This window comes from Lineus longissimus, chromosome 16 (assembly GCF_910592395.1).
Source record: "Lineus longissimus chromosome 16, tnLinLong1.2, whole genome shotgun sequence".
NCBI classification, from domain to species: Eukaryota; Metazoa; Nemertea; class Pilidiophora; order Heteronemertea; family Lineidae; genus Lineus; species Lineus longissimus.
Window position 1 is genome coordinate 7416798 of NC_088323.1, and position 22930 is coordinate 7439727.

The 22930-nt window shown below is 42.8% G+C and overlaps 1 protein-coding gene across 5 annotated transcripts in view; it reads right to left on the reverse strand.

Moving 5' to 3' along the window:
• LOC135500656 (polypeptide N-acetylgalactosaminyltransferase 5-like) overlaps nt 1-4873 on the reverse strand; it is a 106951-nt gene extending 102078 nt beyond the window's left edge. For all 5 annotated transcript variants that reach the window (XM_064792245.1, XM_064792240.1, XM_064792242.1 and 2 more), the window contains exon 1: nt 4753-4873. The gene's annotated coding sequence lies outside the window, so the exon portion shown is untranslated. The remainder of the gene's footprint in view (nt 1-4752) is intronic.
• Nucleotides 4874-22930: the final 18057 nt, after the last annotated feature.

The following is a 22930-nucleotide window of genomic DNA, read 5'->3' on the forward strand; positions in this document are numbered from 1 at the left end:
TCCGCGGTAGAATACTTTTAATTGGTGTAAGGCCTAATTTGAAAATTGCATGATTGGGAGGGGATACTTTGCGTCGGCGGTAGGGAGGTGACTATGATAGGAGTTGGAGAACACTGATCGATAGGGATGCGATGGAGAGCTTGTTACAGGGACTGCAACTCCAAAGGGCCTGGCTTGTGTTTCAAGATGGCTGTAGACTTTGGCTGGGGGGGGAGGGCACGCCTACCAGCCAACACCTCAGCCTCAGAGTCACAACGGACCTAATGCCAGGAGCACGCACTCTCTGAATAGCCGATTGTCATCGGCACATTCCGGCGAGTTTTCGTAAAATTGACGAGCCATTAGGACTAAAAGCCTGACAATACCACGTCTATTAGATCAGACAACACCTCAGTTAGACGCTAATTGATGGTGACTGGCGTAATATCGCTGTCAGCTGGAGAGAAATGCGCAGGATGTCGATGATTTGTGTGAAATGGAATCATAAATTGCTTGTTCGCCTTTTCACTCGAGTGAAATGTCGAGTTCATTTTTAAAAACAGCTAGTCAAACGGAAATATGTGTACAGTGAAGCAGTTCCTGCAAATGAGCAATTGCTGTTATGTGGGACGAAAGGATCTTCTTTCAGTGGGTTTAACTGGTAATAGCTGGGTGGCAACGACCAACTATTATGATCACCGCAAACAAGCGATTATCATGAGATCCAAATCGCAGGTGACAGCGATTTAAGTCACTTGTTTGTGGGGGGCTTTAACCTGGAAGAGTTTGCATGAATTCATTTCTTTAGCTTTATTGCATTTGCAGATGACGAAAATTTACAGGCTGCAAAAAGTTGCATTTGAGATTATAATGAATATGTGGATTTTTAAAATGCTAACAAAATGCTCACAAAATGCAAACAAAATGCTAGAGTTTCAGCCAGGATTTTAAAAAGGCAGGGCAACTTCGGACTCAAAAAAGGCAGGAGGAATATTCAGCCAAAAAAGGGTATTTTCATCGCGACAATTTCTGCTTTTAATTGAAAAATCAACAATTTTTATAGTTTTATGGTAAGAGATTTTATTGAGCCAATTGTGCTTTTTAAAACACATTTATTTCAGACCAAATGTACTAATCATGAACACTTTAAAAAAAAATTAAAAATTTTTGAAAAGGGTAGGGCGTTTTCTTTTTGAAAAAAGGGTTACAGGGTGCCCCCTGCTATTCTGCTTTAGCTGAAGCACTAAATGCCAAACAATTGGGATTGTATCATTCACATGAGAATTCTGCAGAATATTGATTCTTGACTAATAACTACAGAGAAAAATATAAACCCATTGTTAGCAGGGTTATTGTTTTAAGGTCGACCTTATGGGCCCCAACGGCTGTTCCAGCTTGCCTGTGTCTATACCAGAAGTCAGTGAGAGTTTACCAATGGTGTCTGGTCTGGTCGAGAGATTTATAGGTTTTGAAACAGATTAGTATACAATCATGACATGTTTTTAAAGAAATATAATCTGCTCTCAGGATTTTTGCCAGGATTCTTTCATTTTAAGGGTACATTTTGGGCTGGTGGGTGGGGGCAAAAAAAGATTGCATTTAAAAGATTTTTTGAATATGTTTTATTTTTCATTCAATTTTCAGTCCTTGAATTTATACAAGCTCGTGCATGTGAGAAATATTTGTCCTCCCAAGTCTGGATGAGCATGTTTTGCATTTCAATACAGGCCAATAAGTCTAATTGGCTGGAGAACACAATGAGCCCAAAACAAGGCCGAGACTTTTTACAGTCAAGCCTATTGTGAAATAATTGAGGGGCGTGCATGGTTTAGGTTTTGATCAGACACGCCCAGATCAAGCGGCCCCCCTCATGACTCACCTTGTCAATACAATTACACATTGTAATTCCTTGAGGTGTAGGCCTATATTTCATGACAGATATCATTATCAAACAATCTCTAGAACATAAAATAAGTAAATAAATAGTCTAGATAGTATGGGCCTATGGACATACATTGGCCTTGTTTAAAAAACTTGTTGCAAACATCCGATAACGCCATGTATTGGCCTAGGCTATACTATAGGCCTATTCATCATGATCAATAGGACCTCACAGACATGCCCAAATTAGGAAGGTTAAGAGTCTGTAGATTATAGCTGCACTGCTCTTCATTACTGTAACCACACTGAACAACTTATAACCAAATTTCACGATTATGATAAATCAGGACTTGAATGAAATTCCAGTTTGCGCACAAATTTAGGCCCTTCTCGATGTTACTGTGAGAAGAATATTTTGTTTTTTGCAAGTCACAAACTAAACATCAAACGTAGGGGTGTCTTTTGATATCTTTTCATCTATAACAAGTATGCAATATCCATCTTCATTTTATTCTGAAAAGCGATATGGATTAATTACTATCCACAGATCCACACTACCCACATAAATCTGACAGACAATTAATTATGAACCAGGACATCTTATTTTCAAGGATGGCCTTGCAAAAATAATGCATACCAAACATGCTGGCGAGAATAATCAAAACTTAAACACGCTCCGATTACAAAATCACTGATTTACACCAGAGGCATGTTACAGTAGTCTTCTAATAGACAGGTTAAGATGAGTTTTTGCAACTACTACAAACCATATTCTGACGCAATGAGGTTATAAAATTTTAATTTGTATGATTTCTAACAATCTGTGCCCCGTCACAGCAATTTCAAATTCAATGGAATTTCGACTGAATTTTTTAAAAGAATTCATGAAAACAACATATTTGTGTGGTTTTTAACAAAAACATTTTAAGAGTGAGTCTTCTGTACTTTAGGTTGAACCAAGTACATATTTAGAGAACAATGAACAGTTTAAATGAATTGTGAGCTAATTTGATTACAAAAAAGCATCCTTTATTCAAAATTAGAACTAGTTGCAAGTCTATCTAAACCAATAGCTAGATACATTCTTCTCTAAGATACAGTGGCACCTCCAATAGCAGACACCCCTCTATAAGGACACTCGTTTTGGTCGAAAATTGGTTGTTTCCATTCAATTTGACTTCTCTGATCATGACAACTCTCTATTGAGGAAGCACTTGTCAGTCCCGAGGGTGTCTTTAATAGAGAGGTTCTACAGTATATACTTGAACCGATACGTACTCCAAATGGATTCTTCCCATATCCACGTACCTCAGTCACACGATGCAGGACTGTGTCAAATTTGCAAGAATTCCAAGCGTAAAATTAGGCATCACCAACTGGCAAGGCAATGACATTTTCACACTGACAACAATTGTGACCCATCAAAGCAAAACCAGGGGTATGTCGCACAGAAGATGAGCCTAAACGACACCAGGAGATAATGGAAGAAATTGATGTGCTCATATTTTACAAAAGGCAGACAACACAGAAATGAACAAACAGTCCGTCTCAACCTGCCAAGCTCAGGGCGACATTCGCCTGCTTTTGCTGGAACGGTCACAATTAAGGAAGTGAAACACAAACACATGTTACAAGCTTTGATATCATTGTACTGATTTATTGGTGTCAGTAGGCCAGATTTGGTAACCAAAACTGTTCATGGTTGATATTTTAGCAAATTTCCAAACTGGACATCTAGGTCAGTATTGCCACTGGGTTAGCGATCATCATACACCTGATTGGTTTGGTGTGGACACATTGTCACTATCATCATCATCATCACTGTTACTGATGCTGTAACCCTAGTGGATTATTGTCACAGATATGGAGTCCACCACAGACTGTCAAATTGTGTAGTCATCTTTTACTTGCCCTGGCGTGACACACTCAGGGAGAGACCACGGCTTAACCGACACCCCCTTGAACCCGGGCCCTTGAATATTCATGCGTTGACAACGTTTGAATAGTACTAATAGATACAGTCTGGCTCTTCACAACAGTTAATGACAGTTGTTGACAGTTGTAAAGAGCCAGACTGTATCTTTTAGTTTCATGAGTGAAAGCCACATCTGTTCACCAGACAGGAAATGGCCTTTTTCAGGAATTTGCCGAAAATCATTGTTAGTGTATTGTAAGGTTTTCCTCAAATTTAGTGCGATTTAAAAAAAGGATGGTCAGTGGTTTCGGGGTCCATCGGTTGACTCGGGAGATTGCAATTACAGTGGAACCTCCCTTTGTGGACACCTCTCTATTAAGAACGACCTCTCTATTAAGGACAATCTCTCTATTAAGGACAACCTCTCTTTTAAGGACAACCTCTCTTTTAAGGACAACCTCTCTATTAAGGACTCTACATTTGATCACAAATTGGTTGTTCACATTCAATTTGACCTCTCTAATCAGGACACCTCTCTATTAAGGACAGCACTTTTCAGTCCCGAGGGTGTCCTCAATAGAGAGGTTCTACTGTATTCGTTCATCGGCTACCAACACAGGGCATTTTTTTACTGGGACGTCAGGACAGGGGTACCCCTTTTTGCCTCTCATCGACTCATGATCATTCATTGCTGGTACGAGCAGCCTTTACATGTAACATGATGACAGAAGAGCGAAGATTTGATGTTCACAAAAAACTGACTTGAATTAGGGGACTTGGGTTTCAGTGCATGAGCCACTATACGATGATTGACGCACGTATGCACGAACGTCACAAATCAAAACGTCTCTACTAATTTAAAAAACCGTGCATGTGTCATGTGATCATGTTCTGATTTTGCGCCATTTCACCGACTTTACATTATTACAACAAAAGGACCCACTCTCCCAAACAATGCGACTAGAAAACGAACTTACCTCAACTTTCCTTTTATATTCTGCACAGATGATAATAATCCAAAGCACTGAAAGAGTTTATAGATCACTTAAACAGTTCGCTTGTACTACCATGCCACATCTACACATGTACACACACGCCGTAGTGTTATCAACGAAGTAAATAGCCAGGCGGTGGGCATCAATGACGCGTGGGGGTATCGTGGTGGTGATCTCATTGTGCTCGGGTAATTGACCTGATAATAGACCCTGTGGCGGGCCGTGCGTGCTCGGCTCCTCCCCATTTAAATAGGGCAAGTAGCCCATGATGACATTTGTGTTTAAACAGGGAGGTGTACCCTGCTTTAAAGTCTGCTTTGCTAGTTCAAAAATTTAAAATCTATCTGAAAATTTGTTATCGTGTAAAAAAATATGCACGGAATATAAATTTCAACAATGCCGTTGTGCCGAGACAGATATACAAAATAATGCTATTGATACCAAGTTTCAGCGAAATTGCATGCATCATAACTGCACATTTTATAATTTTCCTTAGCCACCAGTAAATACATTGTACAATAAACACGAAGGGTGCACCCTTTTAAAGTGATCTTATCCGGGCGGAAATTGTTCCTAAACGTGGCATTTTCGAATCCTGCCTCAGCATCTTCCTGATCACAGGGAATCGATGTGCCTTTCAGCCTCATTCGATATCAGGCATTTTGTAGTGTTATTCATAGAATGCGTCTCGAAAGCCCCCCCCCTCCCCCTCCCCCTCCCCCTTCAAATATTCCTGTCATATTTGTGGGCTGTGAAAATGTACCAAACAAACTTCCTGCTCCTTCAACAATCTGACCTCGCTGAGAATGGAAAGACATAACAATCCATCCTTATCATTGCTGCGTTGTACGCAAAGAGGTCCGTGGTGTTTGATTATAATAATTTCAATTTGTTTCAAATTGGTCTTTTGAGGACAAAGTCGCAACCAAAATGCCGGGATAAGTTCACTTTAATATTGAACTCTTTCCGGCCTCTGGGCATCCTGAGGAAGTCAGGGGTTACAGTTCCCCTAATTCAAACATCTGTGTTTCAAATTGGTCTTTTGAGGACAAAGTCGCAACCAAAATGCCGGGATAAGTTCACTTTAATATTTAACTCTTTCCGGCCTCTGGGCATCCTGAGGAAGTCAGGGGTTACAGTTCCCCTAATTCAAACATCTGTGTGCGGGGCCGGAGAAGCGAACACTAACCCTTAAAGGGAGACTATGGGCAGAAGTAGAGGGGTTAATTTGGCCATCTTCAAGTGACTAGTATACACAGTAAGGGCCCTTGGTCAAGTCAGACTTAGCACTAAATATATCCCTCGTACAAGCGTGAATCATTTCGACCTACTGTGAGATGTGAGAGACCCCTATTGGCGGCTTTGTGTAACTTTATCTTACCTGCCTAGCTGCTGCCTATATTGTCCCTTTAATGTTCCTCCTGACTTGTTCAAAATCACGTTTAGATTAATTTAGTGGAATTGTTAAGTCTAACGTGAAAATGTTTAGTGGGATTAACTGAGAGAGATAACGTTTTTTAGGACGCTTCACATCCCCAATGTAAATTCTGTTCTTTTGAAAAAGCGCGCCCCAGTTGTGACGATGTCTTCAAAACTGGTTCTTAATCCCATTCATCCCAAATGGGGCATACATAACCAGTCAAGCAAGGATCCCTATACGGCAAGGTGTCGCCAGACGAGCCATACATCACGAAGGGGTTAATGAAAGCGACACAAGTAAATCATCCAAGTAAATCCTCTAAGTCTCCTGCATAGTCACATGACCCGTGATCGCCGCTTTCTTAATGACCCCGTCGGGATTATCCGTTTCGTTCCTCGCCGTTGAAGTGACCAATCAACGTGCTGGATGCGCCGAGGGATTAGCATAGCGCCATCAGTATGGCGGGGACGAGTTTTATTATGAGTTAATTCGGTGTCAGAATCGAGCCCTGTCATCTTTCATGATGTATCATCACATTGAGAATAGGCAAATAATCACCAACTATTCAGCAGGCGGAGAATATTCAACATGATACCGGCGGATTAATTTCACCACTCAATACCCTTGGCAGGCCTCCTGTCTCAGCGACGAAAGACGAGTTGTATGTGATTGTGTCACAGTCTCTCAGGATTGGGCTGCAGTCCATACCAGCTGGCAGTGCCTAAACTCCCTGGGTAGTCCATTGCGTCATGCTAATTGGGTCTCCTTATGGTGAGGAACGAGGCCGGTCCACTGCGTTCGGAGTGTAGCGGTGCCTTGCATAACTCTAACAATGTTGCATCCTGAGAGTGTTAATGTTCGTTTCTCCGGCCTTACACACAAACCCCTGACGCTTTCCTGCTATTGGCTGAGGCGCACATGACCTTTAAGTCGGCGTCCGAGATTTAACTGTCAACCTCGGTTCTACACTACATGTAATTAATTGTTTGTGTGCATGGAAATGGCACTCAGAAATCCGAGAATCAAGGTAGTGATTAAGACAGCGTTTTTTCCGTCGTCAGGATTATGTCGGGATAAAAATGCCAGTTTCAACGTTGATGAAATTCCCAGAAACAAATGCTTGTGACGCTTTGGTTGGGGAACTTCAGTCAATGAGAGGTAACTCCTGATTTCCTCGGGATGATCAAGTTGAGACACTTTTTCAATATCTCTATTACTCTCCTTCGTCCAGAGCTTCAGGGCCTTGCACTGTGCTCTTATGACGTCGGAGCTTTACGCAGTAACGTTTGCCAGGGGAGAAGCATACGATTGACCCTGGTATTCGAGGATCACTCTCCTGGTGTCTTCCACCAATAAAACCTCTCTGTTCAGCGCTGTCTGGACCAGGAATTTTCATTCTAACCGTAGCTAGGAACAAATCCGATGAAGAAGAGGAAGAAGAATCTGGAGGTAGGACTGTACCGGTTGAGATGAAGTCTCAGATGAAGAAAATTCGCCCCTTGTGGTCCGTATCAAAACTTACGGGCGATAACAAAGCACACGGTGTAGGCAAGCAAATCCCCCGGTAAAATGGTGGAGATAGCAAACACATCGACTCCTCCGTTTGCTTCGTTATCGCCCGTAGGTTTTGATATTGATCATATGGTGTGTTATTAGCGCTGGCCACACGACGAGATCGTATATCGGATGGAAGTGTAGCCTGTCTCATCTTTCATGGATATTGAGCATCATCATCAGTCACCCGCAACCATACACCACTACCCTCATCGATCAACACCGAAACGTCCAGTAAAACCGAAACTCCCAACATTAGTCAAAACAAGGTCAATGTGTGTCGATCCCTTGGTACTGGAGGCAAAAATAAAATATCTCTCATTGGGGACGGACGTAGCTCTAATGATCTTCTGCCCATGTGCAGCCCGCTGCATCAGGATACATAACCTATATTAAAGGCCTTCGACGTTCGTTAAAATCTTAAATTTGTAATTGAATTTGAAGGTTTCCGTGAATACGCCATAGATATAAATTTTAGCATTACCGTTGTGTAGACAGATATACAAATACTATAAATACCAAGTTTCAGCACATTTGCATGCATTATAACCATAAATATATCTAATTGCACTACGGCATTGTGTATAACTGCATTTCTATTATCCTGTACGAGCTTGCTTATTTCAGCAACGCCTGGTATGTGACAGTGTCCTGTTTATTGCATTTTATTTTCAAGGATCCTGTTTGGAGAAGTCACGGTCCTGTTGGCCGTTGGAAGCCATACCGTATGAAAAGCCAACATGAACTCGCGCTCTTTTTGTCCCTTTAACTCGCACATGTCTCACAATGTCAATGTTTTCTGGTCGCTTGATGCTGAGCTTGCTTCGATATATACTTCCAAGGATCCTGTTTGGAGAAGACAAGGTCCTTTTGGAAGCCATAAGGTATGAAATTCTAAAATACCTTGGTACCGTAAAGTCAACTTTTAAATGGAAAATGCATAAGCCTCGTTCTGAGAGTGGAGTGTTTTGGACACGCAACCAAGATGCTCTACCAAAGTTCCCTCGGGTTGCACTAAAATGTGGAAACCATGCACACAGCTCACTTCAGAAGTTTGAGGCTCTCAAAACACTGCTTCAAACACAAATCAGCCAAGGAAGCATCAACCACCCTAAGTTTTTTAATGAGCACTACACATATTTGCTGAGAAAAACGCTCCAAATAGCCCATTTGTGCGGATTTTAGCATCACTTGAGCGAGCCGATCCGGACTTCCTATACGCGCTGCCGTAACATAATGTAAACAACGGCGCTACCGGCGCTCCGGGCAGGCGATGGATGGAATTTGCCAAATTCGCACATATTCAAGTTATTTCGTGGCCTATCTTTTTAAGTTTTAGGTATTTTAGAATAGAAATTGAACCCGAGGCGGAGGACCTTGGTTGAGTTATCAAGACACTCGAGGGTGGAGCTAAATTTTCGTCCAAACCCTCGCCTGTCGGCTCGGGTTTGGACTGTATTTTAGCTCCACCCTCGAGTGTCTTGGTAACTCAACCAAGGTCCTCCGCCTCGGGTTCAATTCCTTAAACCCAACACAAACTCACGGCGCGCTTCTGGTCCCTTTAACTGAACTATCATTCGAAGTATAACCTCTCAAAGGTTGAACAATGTCAATGTTTACTGGTCTCTTGATACTGGACCTGTATCGATAGATTATTTATATGTCATATGATGTGATGATAGATAATGGACAGAGGTCATGGGCGCTGAGGAGCTGTAACCCTAGAAATATAAATAGACTACTTAGCGGGGAACCATCGCGCTCTTACAGCCTATATCCATTCTGGTATAAGTGCGCTCCTTAAAACGAGGGTTTTTGAACGTTAAAAAACGCCGTAGGGTCTTTAGCTATCATAAATATGCACCCTAGAGGTAATGCAGGAAAGTGAAACACCCCAAGGGTTTTTGATTTGGTAAAAATCTCAAAGGGTTAGGAGTTCTGTGAAAAACCTCCAGGTGGTGCAGTGTGTCGGCTCAAAAGTCCTAAAATGTTTTTCAGAAGAAACCGATATTTTTAAGAGTGTATATCGATTCCAACGGAGACTTTGTAGTGTAGGAGTTTTCTGTAACCCTTTTTTGAGATGCTTTCAGTGACCAATCCGCCCCCATCCCCGCCCCCACACACAGAGATCAATGAACTCATTGTAAGATAGGTTAGGTAGGTACCAGCAAGAGTACGATGGAGGTCTCGAGGCGAAAGTTTTGAACGTCGCAACATCGATTAACCTTGATCAAGGTCTCAGGTCGCATTCGCCTCTCGGTCTCTTGTTGAATGAGAGGCCCAGGCGAATATTTTCAAAATGGCCGCCTGGAGGCCAGATAGTAGCTCATATCTAAAAACAAAAAATACGTCTAGGCATATTGCCCAAAGCTACCATCACACGAAGATTCAGACATCTAGCCCTCGATGTAACTATACGTGCTCCGCTAACGGACGACGACGACAAAAACGACAACGGACAATGGACGCCTTGGTATTGTTTTAGTTCCCCTAAAGGTGAATTGGCGATTAATTTCTAATTGATTGATTTGGGGTTAAGTAATCGCATGAAATCTTTCCTAAAGGAGGCGCTAACTAAAAGATAGATGTAGAAGTTGAGACAAGGGTTCAGACCCGTGATGTAATAGAAAATATAAAAACTCAGCTCCCGCAGTTTCGGAGAAGCCAGTGCAACTTGCGGTATAAGGTAACTCCAAAGAAGATCTTCAAAGGGATAACATGCTAGGAGAACGATAAACACGAAGGCAACGACCATCATCATCAGAGTTAGATTGCGGTCTTGACCTTCGTTTTTCTGTTTGATGCCAAGTTCCCCCATATTTTGCAACTCTTTGCCCTGTCGTCTAAATTTGATCAAAATAGAGACATTCAGAATAAGGACAATTATTGGAGATCCGTAGTTTACGATAACATAATAAAACATTAAAATGAAGTTCTCAAACCAAGGCGGAAATTCGGGGGGATTAATGCAGACTTCTGTGTGCAAGTTCGTCGGGTATTTAAGGTAGTATTTCCAGAGTTTCACCGAGTTGAAGGCAAGATGAAAGCAGATATTGAATAGATAACAAGCTCTCGCTTTCTTAACGGTGCACCAGGCAGCAGCTTTCAAGAGGAAGCACACTGCCACAAACCGGTCGACGGAGATGATAACGACATTCCAAACATGGACACCAAACAAAACGAACAAAACATAATTATACGCCTTACATAAGAAATCGCCGTATTGTTCGAAAGCGTTCGGGAGTTCGGACAGCATTACCCTTTGCCCGAAACCAAAAACTAAAACAGCGTTATCACCGAATGCTAACGCTCTAAAGTGAAAAGACATTACGACATTTTGTCGTTTATGGAGTCTTTGCGTCATGATAATCAAAGTCATCGTGTTTCCTACGAAACCCAGGGACAGCAACACGCAGGGTAGGTAGAAATTGAAGATGGTCAGCAGCGTATCTATCAACAGGTCGTCTCCCTTGCGTGTCCCTGAGGGGCCTGTTATCGAATGCACATCTTGAGCCTTTTTGGTGAAATTCAAAGCCATCCTGTCTGAACTTATTCATCAGGTCCAGACGGACATAATCTGTCATTTCACCACTGGAAACGGCACACGCGCAGTTTCTCACATGTTTACATTGAGACCACGCACCAACAAAACAAAACTTTGGGACCGGTGTCGTAAAACATAGTGCTTTGTCGCCGACATTCACATGTAAAAACCTCTGTCACGTTCGTTATCTTGTAAAAGGTATGACTCCTTTTTGTCCAGTTTGCAACATGTCGTAATTCTAAAGGATCAGAATGTAGCTACTCTGAATCTTTGTCAGAGAGAACATCCCCATTTCACTCCGGATGCAGTGGTGTTGGCTTCGACCCTAGATCAAATCGGGCTGCCTCGGTCAGCCTAATCCGCCAGTCAAGGATGCATACCTCCACCATGTCGTAATGATATCGCCGATGAATTTCTCAAGATTGCGTAAGAGCACGAAATAGGAGTTTGTCTATAGATATTGAGATACAAACCATTCTTGCAACGAGGCTGCAGGCAGAAAACCCTTCTCAAAACGCCGGTAGGCTTACCTCCACGACGCTGTGTGGTGAAGCGGTTGATCATTATCTACATCACAGACAAAACGTTGAAAACCAGATTATTTATAAGATGTTATGAGACAAACAGCATGTCTATGATATCCCAAAATAGCTCAATCTGAGAATATCCTTGGCACAATAAGACATCCTTAAATATTTGTGATATATACTGATACTTTTAGATTCATCATAGGGAGACGGCAATATTTAGCTTGATTATGAGACACTCGTTGTTTTGATGGGAGACAGCCATATTTCGCTTGAGAGACTCCTACCTCTAATGCCAGGCGCCTGGCGAGAACCTATATTCAACTGCATGTAGCTTGGCGAGAACCTATATTCAACTACTTGTACATGTAGCCTGGCGAGAACCTATATTCAACTACATGTTACTTAGCGAGAACCTATATTCAACAACATGTTGCTTGGCGCGAACGTATATTCAACTACATGTAGCTTGGCGCGAACGTACCACATATAGCTGGCGGCTGACCAATCAACCGCATTCAAAAGGGGGACAGGTCACAGGGCGCGAACCTTTGACCTTCCGTTTACAAGGCGGACGTCTTGGAACATCAGGATCGTTGATAGAAGTTCATCAGGTCACCAATAAGCACAGTAAGGGACCCGGGTCTGCTCTAACTAAGACACAAAACATTTAACGTGTGAAAAGTGCAGAGAAAGTCCTTCTGTTTCCTACTGTAGGATAAAAGTGACGCCTATCGGCGAATTCGTATAACTTACACTGGCCTCCAGGCTTCTACTCGTAGTCCCATTTCATTTCAAATGCAATAGCTTGGTGTCATGGGGACAGCGTCTCTAGTTTTTTACGTAACAGTAGGCAGTCAAGCCAGCAATCTACCAACATCGATCACTATAATGGTCAGCCATTTCAGATACGGCGTGTTTATCGACGAAGGGAGAATTCATTGCTGCCATTTGTGAGATGATGCGTAGGATTACTCCATGCAGTGACCGACGGAGGGTCATCTATCGTTGTGCTGGTCACATGTGGATGATGGCTCCACGCAGTGACCGACGAAGGGTCAGCTTTCTCTTTGCCGGTTACATGTAAATGATGGCTCCACGCAGTGACCGACGAAGGGTCAGCTATCTCTATGCTGGACACATGTGGATGATGGCTCCACGCAGTGACCGACGAAGGGTCAGTTTTCTCTTTGCCGGTTACATGTAAATGATGGCTCCACGCAGTGACCGACGAAGGATCAGCTTTCTCTATGCTGGACACATGTGGCTGTCTCTATGCTGGACACATGTGGATGATGGCTCCACGCAGTGACCGACGAAGGGTCAACTGTCTCTATGCTGGACACATGTGGCTGTCTCTATGCTGGACACATGTGGATGATGGCTCCACGCAGTGACCGACGAAGGGTCAGCTATCTCTATGCTGGACACATGTGGATGATGGCTCCACGCAGTGACCGACGAAGGGTCAGCTATCTCTATGCTGGACACATGTGGATGATGGCTCCACGCAGTGACCGACGAAGGGTCAGCTTTCTCTTTGCCGGTTACATGTAAATGATGGCTCCACGCAGTGACCGACGAAGGATCAGCTTTCTCTTTGCCGGTTACATGTGAATGATGGCTCCACGCATTGAGCAAAACATACAGGGTCAGCTATCATAATCCCGGCCAAGAATTCACTGCACGGTCATCTTCAGCGCTATCAACAATTTATCACCACGAGAAAAAAGACACTGGAATGGTTTTGGTGCGTTTTTATGCAACGGCTGTTCACGAGAGGTTGATGTACAATTCAGCGCCAGATAGGAATATCATCTGTCAACACATTAAAAAAACCCAGGATAAAATAACAACAAAAAGAATGTGGACACGGGAAAATGATATTTTCTCGCCGAAACTGTCTTGTAACGCTGTCCACCATATTATTCTGGGAGCCAACTGTCTTTTTTCCCCTTAACCTAAGATTTTTTATTGTTGATTTTGGCAGCTGAGGATCTCTACTTTCAGAAACTGCTTGATGACATGATGTCACCCTTGAGCAATTTGAGGAATTCAAGATGGCTTCCAGGTTGGCCGACAAAACCTGCCAAAGCCAAAGTCAGAACAAGAGGATGCATCTACAAATGTATCACAACACGTGTGAAAATATCGCTAAATTCTTGTCATTACCCAATCTTCCAGCATCACCAAAAGAATATGCGAGCCCGGGAAAACACTCCAGCTAATTCCACGCTCTTTGTAGATCATCAGGGTTCAAAGAATCTAATCCATCATAATGACCAATTTCGGGTCGTGTCTACAGTTTCCGCCATAACGCTTTTTTGCTATATTACCGCTTGTAACAATTTTACGCGCGTTATAACAGCATACAAACGTCCAGTGCTATACTACCCAGAAGAAGTACATTGGTCATATTAGTTTGTTAAACGAGGAATTTTAATGGGAATCGGGTATCATTTATCAAAATGGGCTATATACCGCGTCGGCATTAAAATGTACCCTTGTCCACCCGATACAACAAAAGATCGAGTCATTGGAATGTTCTTCCTGGTGGTATAGCAGGGTCTTCTTACGATGCGCTTGTATGGTTATTTTTGGCTTGAGAATCCAGGGACATCGTCGTGAAAGCTGTCTGCTTGAAATACTGTGGAAAAGAAGCGGGAAAAGAAGGGTCGTTTGAAAGATCACGTTTATGCAAAATAGGGGTATCCTTGATGATGACGAATTATCAGTCCGCCACCAAACTTAACAAATGTAGGGACCTACTAGAAGTTCATCTTCCTCCGCTGCGCAAGCATAAGAAGGCAATGAAAACGGCTATTACACTCATGTTGCTCACCTACGAACAGCATCCTAGCTAGTTACGTCATTCAGACATCATCCCAGCACCGACCTAAATTTGCATGCAACCTAATGACGTCACTCGCGCCAACTTAGGACATCCCCCCCCCCAACATGATCGGAACATGGACTGAAAGAGAGAATGCATGTTTCGCAGCAAGTGTTTCCTAGTTCCTAACGCATCTTAGCGCGAATGTGTCCCTGGAACGTGCACTCCGGACGCAGTGGATTGGCCACTTCCCCACCCTAACATAGGATGACGAAATGGACTGCCCGGGGAGTCTACTTGAACGCTGCAACAAGTTGCAAACGATCAAGCCCGCTTAATGGACCGTATATCGACATGACTAGAATCTGCATCTTGGACCACCAAGGTTTTTGCACGCCGGCTACATTTGAAGGGGGTGTGATACCATGGGGTTCAGGAAGCAGAATCTGGTGAGAGGAGGCAGAACCTGGGGATCCTGCAACGTTTATTAAAATGCGATGCTCTGATTGGCGCTTTTTTCTACCGCCATGCACAATCTGTCTGAAGGGTATGGATTTCACCAGGGGTTTGAAATATCGACAGGCGGAGTGTGTGTATATTGATACCCACTGGTCATGCCAAGATGCCAATATCACATAATTCTCTCAACATCAAGGCCACCTGCTGACTCTTAGTAAATAGACGGAGACGTCACGTTCCGTCAGATGTTACATTCCGTTGGGTAATGGGGGAAAATGGTGCTGCCAATCGTTGGTAATCGAATGCTGACGGGAAAGGCGCGGAGGTTAATTGCTCTTGCTCCAAACAGAAGTGGAGCGCTGTCTTGGTAAACGTCGATCGTACAGTCTTTGCAGGATTCTCTGTGCGGCTACAAGAAATGCTATTGGTGACTTTCGGCACAGTCCAAACGTATCACGTATCCGTATGGAGAATACGTATGATCCGGGGAAGTATTACGTAAGTCAGACAGAAGATGAGCTTCAGCATCGACAAATCATCCGCGCGCAATTCGTAAAGAGCTCAAGAGATAGGTAGCAAAGAAAACGCATCTAATTTCTTCCCACATCTTAGCTCGATGCAAAGGACACTGATCTCATCAATCGTTAGTTTTCTTCAGATTATACCCCCTCTATTGACAAGTTGGATTATCACCTGCTGGATCTCCTGACAGATGCTATATAATCACTAGACACGGCTCGTGCATCTCCAAGCCGCAAGCAGCTAATAAGATTCTCATCCCGTCGTGGAATTGGCTTAACGTGCTGACATACACTCTCAAAGTAAACATGGACTAGCTCTTAAGATATGATCTCTTTTGGCATATCAGGAGCAAGACACATAATTCTATATATGAGTAATGGTTTCTCTCTGCCCAGGAATATGAGTGGGAAATAAAACTGCGATGATACGCCTTTAGGCTTTTTCCTAAGTAAATTACACTGTCCTTTTGGGCTGCCGAGCATTCATCCCAAGTATTATCCTATTCCCTTTCTCTATAAAGGCACATCGCCAAAAGTCGCTAGAAATTGTCTTAATTGACAATGCCGAGAGAAGTCAGCTTTGGATCTTTCGGCAAACGGACACGAATTGTGGCTTATGCTGCGCCACCAGAGTTCACGTTGTCACCTGTAACGTGTCACTTTTTCCAAAGAGAGCGGCCGCACAGGATTCATGATGTCACTTTTCTGCCTGAGGGCACGTCATAATCTTCAAGCCTTAGTCGGTAAACGAACAAGCTAGTGACAAGTGACACAGCACAAGTGAACCGTTGTGACAAGTTACAACGTGACAAGAACTGTTCTCGACAGCTTGGCCCATGTATGTATTGCTGCTGCCTGACAATAACGCAACGGACGCAGGCGCAGTTGCTAACCATCAGGCAAGGTTGCCCGTTTTGCGAATTTGGGGAGTTTAACCATTCACATCCGCAGAATCGACTGCGCCCCTCGTGTCCAAGTCGTGTCCGCCAATTTTCGATTTACGGCTACTCGTAAATCGGGCAGTGCTTTTTCTCAAAATAGGTTTGCAGAAAAAAAAAAATCTGCAGTGGCCAGAGACCTCTATTAGCAAGCGTGTACATTCTGTGTACATTTTAATGAACATAGTTTGGTGAAAAAAGTACACCAAGGGTGCTTTAATTCCCACCAAATTTTATATGTGTTATGAAGAGGCTTTTATAAAAATAATAGTAAAAATTCAAAACATTCCAATACCGGTTGCCTGAGAAAAATTGACTTGTGTACAGGATTGCCATCAAATCGTCACTCGCGGACTGATATGGGCCTATTAGAATACAAGTTCTAAACTGGCCACTGACACAATATTTCCTTAAATTAATTATCAAAAAGTATATCCTTGTTATGGCCTGGCTCTGTAGATTAAGAATCCACCAAAGATTGAAGAATAAATCCACTTTCACCCATCACAGTCATGTATTTACCACAGCTTCACAGTTCAGTACGGCCTGTGGATGAATACATGTCTCTGGCGGAAGTGTGGCACAGACACATAGTCCGCTGGCTAATAGAGGTCTCTGGCCTGACCTTGTTGATTTCTTCGAAGAACTCCCAATTCGTTTCGTCAATTGGTTTAATACAAATTGACAATCGGTAAAATTTGGACAGTTATCGCGCACTGTTTTACATGTGGAACATTCTGTACATTCGACATAGCTAGATCTAGCTATTTCCGTGAAACACCTTGATCTATGGCTACACCGTGGTATCCCCATGGCATAGACGACATAGCATGCCATAGCATGGCAATATTGCTCCTCTAGCTTATATGAGACGTTAACCAGAGAATTGTAAAATTGGGTAATTTGAGGATGTGGTCGCCCGAATTGACGGAACTCGCCGATTTGGCGACAGCTTGCCTTAGAGGAAACTTGCCAGACTGCACTTTACGCTAGCTGGCACGATAACACATTTGTTCCCGCTACTCAACCTGAGCGCACCCGCTTTGATGCCCCTGATTGTGCCTAACAGGATACAGCGACTGGTCTAAGCGTCTCCCGTTACCCCGGAAAGCGACAAAAGCCGTCTTCTTCAACAAAGGAATACCGCCTGGGTGGCAAGAGAATATTTGATCAGTGTGTTGGTAAAAAGGCTCTTGGAAATCATACTGAAGAGATATCAGAGTAATAGAATGAATGGTGCTTTTTTAGGGAGGGGCGGTCATCCTTGTCTATCCTAGTACCGCTAAACCGTTGATATCCGACATTTGCATTTTTTTTACATTAAAATTGCAGTAAGACGTTAAAAGTTGCATTTGTTGACGAAACCCTTTGCCTTCAGCTATTTTTCTGATATAACGAGCAAAATTGGAAATGTAGACCTTTCCTCCAGATGTGAAGCAAGGGGCTTAGCGTTTGGTTGGCAAAGTTAAAGTAACGAAAGTCTGAGTGAGGTGTGTTGATTGTTCCAGCTTTCGTAAGATGTTGCATCTGAATCGACAAGGCAGTCGAGTGCATTTCACCTTCAAATCAACGTCGACATCGGTAAAGAATCTTCAATAAGGTCTAAGCTTGCCATATTTTGGGATGTCTTTTATAGCTGTTTTGTTAAAAACATAACGAAGTTGCTTTTTGTACAGAAACTGCAATATTCATAGAAACCGCCGTGAGATATATGTAAGCTACCATGACACAACCATTTCAAAACTTTCAAACCCATTTTTCATCAGTATGGTATATTCACCACAAGTTGGCAAGGCCTTTCGCATCTAAACAAAGCCAATACATTTTGCGTTTTTAAAAGCCCTATCATTTTCCATGTCTAAGTTGTTTTGTCGACAGAATACCTCTTCTTCTTTTTCATAAACAACAACAAAATGTAATCTCCCATTAGTATATACAAACTTTCCAACTCAGAAGATACTCTCATGCCCAGGATTTTCCTTTAAAGGGACAGTATAGGCAGCAACTAGGCAGGCACGATAAAGTTACACGGAGTCGCCAATGCGGGTTCTCTCACGTCTCACAGTATGTTGCAATGATTGACACTTGCACGAGGAACATATTTAGTGCTGAACCTGCCATGACAAAGGGCCCTTACTGTGTATATTAGTCACCTAAGATGTCCACATTAGCCCCTCTGCTCCTGCCTATAGTTCCCTTTAACACACCGGTATTGATTGGCCTGCAGTGATTTAGATCCGCCGATCGACAAGAGTAGTGCATGAGACAGAATACCGAGCCATTGTCGTTTTTTCTTCTCCATCATTGACCAAGAGGCAATAACATCGTTTGCGTAAGAATTCTCGGCGCCTGGAGAGGTGCAGATGTAATTGCAGATGTAATTGCAGTATTTGCACAATTAACGTAGCTCGAAATGTCTTCCCACCGATTTTCTTTTTACATCATACTAGCTAAGTACCCACCATGCGGGCATGTAGAAGCTAAGCTGTGAATGTCTTTCCCTTGATTTTTTAACCATATTACAGTAGCTAAGTACCCACCATGTGGGCAGGTTGAAGCTAAGCTGTGAATGTCCTTCCCTTGATTTTTTAACCATATCACACTAGCTAATAAGTACCCACCATGCGGGCAGGTTGAAAAAAATTGTGAATGTCTTTCCCTTGATTTTTAAACATATTACACTAGCTAAGTACCCACCATGTGGGCAGGCTGAAGCTAAGCTGTGAATGTCCTTCCCTTGATTTTTTAACCATATTACAGTAGCTAAGTACCCACCATGCGGGCAGGTCGAAGCTGAGCTGTGAATGTCTTTCCCTTGATTTTTTAACCATATTACAGTAGCTAAGTACCCACCATGTGGGCAGGTTGAAGCTAAGCTGTGAATGTCCTTCCCTTGATTTTTTAACCATATCACACTAGCTAATAAGTACTCACCATGCGGGCAGGTTGAAACTAAGCTGTGAATGTCCTTCCCTTGATTTTTTAACCATATCACACTAGCTAATAAGTACCCACCATGCGGGCAGGTTGAAAAAAATTGTGAATGTCTTTCCCTTTATTTTGCATTCATAATACATCACACTAGCAAACTGCCCGTTATGCGGCAGGTTGAAGCTAAAGCTGAATATCTTCCGACTTAATCTCTTTTACATCACACCAGCAAATTGCCCGTCGTGCTGGCAAGTAGTAGTTGAGTCTTGTGAATGTCTTCCCACCGATCTCTTTATATCACAACACACTAGCAGAGTACTCGCCATGCGAACAGCTTAGAGTGGTCTACGTCTTGAATTGCATTGGCTAATGTGCCGAATTACATAATCGAATCCGACGACGACCACAACGACGACGACCACAACGACGACGACGACGACGACGAAGCAGAAGCATCAGCATCAGCAGCAGCTGCTAATCGTTTCATAATCGAAGTTTGAGGAATGACAATTTCTTTTCCGTAAAATGAACACAGTCACTTCCGGGATCGGTTACCGTAAACCATTACATTACATTGATTTCATGCGCTATCTGCTGACATGGGTTACCATAACGTTTGTTTTACGTACTCGGCATACTGGCGTGGGTAACCATTCCATTTAGTCAATATGTCATCCGCATATTTACAGGAAGAGAGAGATAGTGTTTGCTTACAGCCTGGCGTCGCCTGAAACAATATCTGATTCTATCTCGAGCATAAACAACCTATGTTTACCAGGGTACGTCATGAATATGTCTCGCAATGTTGACTAGCGGAATATATTTTACGATCTTGTTTGACTCCGTCTCATTCGTATTCTAACACATCTAAATGAATGATTGTGTGACCGGGCGCATTAGTTTAGTTCCCTTGACGGGGTGGGGCTGTGAGCTGGGTGGGCTGGGGTTGGGGTCACTTTAATTGGCGAACAATCATATGCATCCGCTCATCCCGCCTTGGAGGAAGAATACTCCCTGGAGACAATCACCTCCAAGTGCAGAGCGAACGCTGAAGAAGAAGAAGAAATAAGTACCGTTTAAAATAGGGGTGCCAATTCCAATGAGGAACGAGTACGGCAACCCCTTAATTCTACGAGAAATGGGCGGGGGGGGGGGGGCATCAGGCTTAAATGTAGTAATTGTTCCCGTGCAAGGCAGAGCTGGTTTATGTCATGGGGTTATTTGAGACATGGACCTTTCTCGTAACAGAGCTATTGATACACGCATTCTCCGACACATTGAGCTCGCTCGGGAGTCCAGATCTGTAGAATGTCCAACTCCAATGCTCGTCTCAACAATACAGTCTGGTTACAGCTTAGGAAGCAACTGGTTTCAAGCTGATGGGTAGACAACCCAGGGGAAGCAATCCATTCCTTCCATTATCCTATAGTGGCATTTTACAACACGAGAGGTAAATACAGAAGAAATACGGTACGCTATAATGTCACTCAATCAACCGACTGTGGGTGAAGCAAACTTCCCCGATAGTGGTGCGCTTCAGTGCCACTTTAAATGTTTAGTCGGGTCAATCTATTAAAATAAAGCCTTAAACCTAAAAAATGTATCAAAATGTTTTTTATGGAACTTGTTGATGTCACCCCCAGGAACATCGCATCAAAAGTTGAATAAAATCCAATCATTGGAACTGACCTAAAGCAACATCCTTCATGTTCATTGCGATCTTGATGACAATCTGCTTCAAATTCAAGTACGACGTACATTGCACCACTTAAATACTTCTTCTTGGATTTATACCCTATACATGTATTATCATTAGATAGGAATATAGCACCTTAAAGTCGGATAGGTTGTTAAAAATCCCGGTAGACCAGTTTTTGTTACCAAAATGTTAAATGCCTTTTTGTTACAATTTGTTTTAGGTTTTTCATAGATTGACCGACTAGTTGTGGGCGGTTGTGGATGCAGCCATCTGTCATTACGTTACCATTGGAGGGCGAGTAACAATTACTACTCTTTCGGCTGAGAATTAAGGTAATTGGCAATTAAAATGTCTGAGACCAGAGGCATGGTGATGACAGTATCCGGAGGCGGTGAACCTCTGCCTCGGGTGGCAACATGTGGCCCCGTCGTGAAAGAGTGGAAACAGTGGGAACAGTGGTTTCAGAGAAAACAGTGGAAAAAATGGATTCGGAGGAAACAGTCAAAACAGTGGATTCAGTGGACTGGGGATCGATCTGCAGTCGACACCAATGACGTGATTGTTAATACTGAATCCCTGAACAATCAACCTCCTTCTCCAGCAATTTTTTGAAATCTTACCGTCAGTATACCTGCAAAACCCGGGTGCAAAATAAGCCATAATTTGCGGTAGTTGATAAAGCTTGGAATCAGTGAAACCTTGGAACCAGTGAAAACCTTGGAATCAGTCCTAAAAATGCATAAAAACATGAAATAATGCCATTCGAACCTAACGTGGTTACGAATCAACATTTGGAGCTTATTCTTACATGATCAGATCGGAATTTTATGGTAATTTAGAAATCTGTCGCATATCCGATTCAATAGTCTATATTTTAGAACAACCCAGTTGTACCTCGCCTCCAGTGTACAGTACTGATCTCCCAAATATGGGAAGACACGCCCACCACACACCCATAATATGAACCAATAGCGCTCCGCTTATAAATACGCCACCACCACGCGGGGCCTATTTGAACTACGGATCGGTCTGTTCATACAGGGTGATACAGAGAAAATTGGGGGCCTGTCATGCATTATGAATGGATAAGGTTGACGACTATGTCTAGGCCTAATTGTCTATGATTGACTGATATTTTATAACAAACGATGAATAAAGAAGCCTAGTCATGTATGTTTATTACCGAAGTTTGCGGATGAAAATTTCCTTCGCCGTGAGCGATTTCTTACATCTTCCAGTACGCATCGAGGGATGCAGAGATCTTTGTGACGTCACCAGTTCTAAGCGGTTTTTTTATTCACGTGTGTGTTTGTCCTATGATCTCGTGCATCTAGTACCGAGCATAATACTTTATCGTCTATGGAATACAAAACAATCATAAAAACTAATTTTTGCTTCCATTGAAGAGAAATAAAATATTTTAACGACCACAGCGCATTGCCAATTGATGACGTCATCCTCCACATTAAAAATGTTGGCTTCTGAACTAACTGGCAAATTGCTATCAATAAAGTCAGCTGGGACGAGACTGTCAGTTGGGAGGGTATAAATCGTGGAAGGAACGCACCCGATTTCCCGCGCTATTTGCACAGTGATTCCATGGTTTACATTGAATATTCCAAGGTTTATCAGTGTTTCCAAGGTTTCACTAATTCCATACTTTATCAACTACCATAATTTGCTGTTCCTTCTATCACAAAGTGTACATGTACATGTACTTCAAAGCATTGTAAT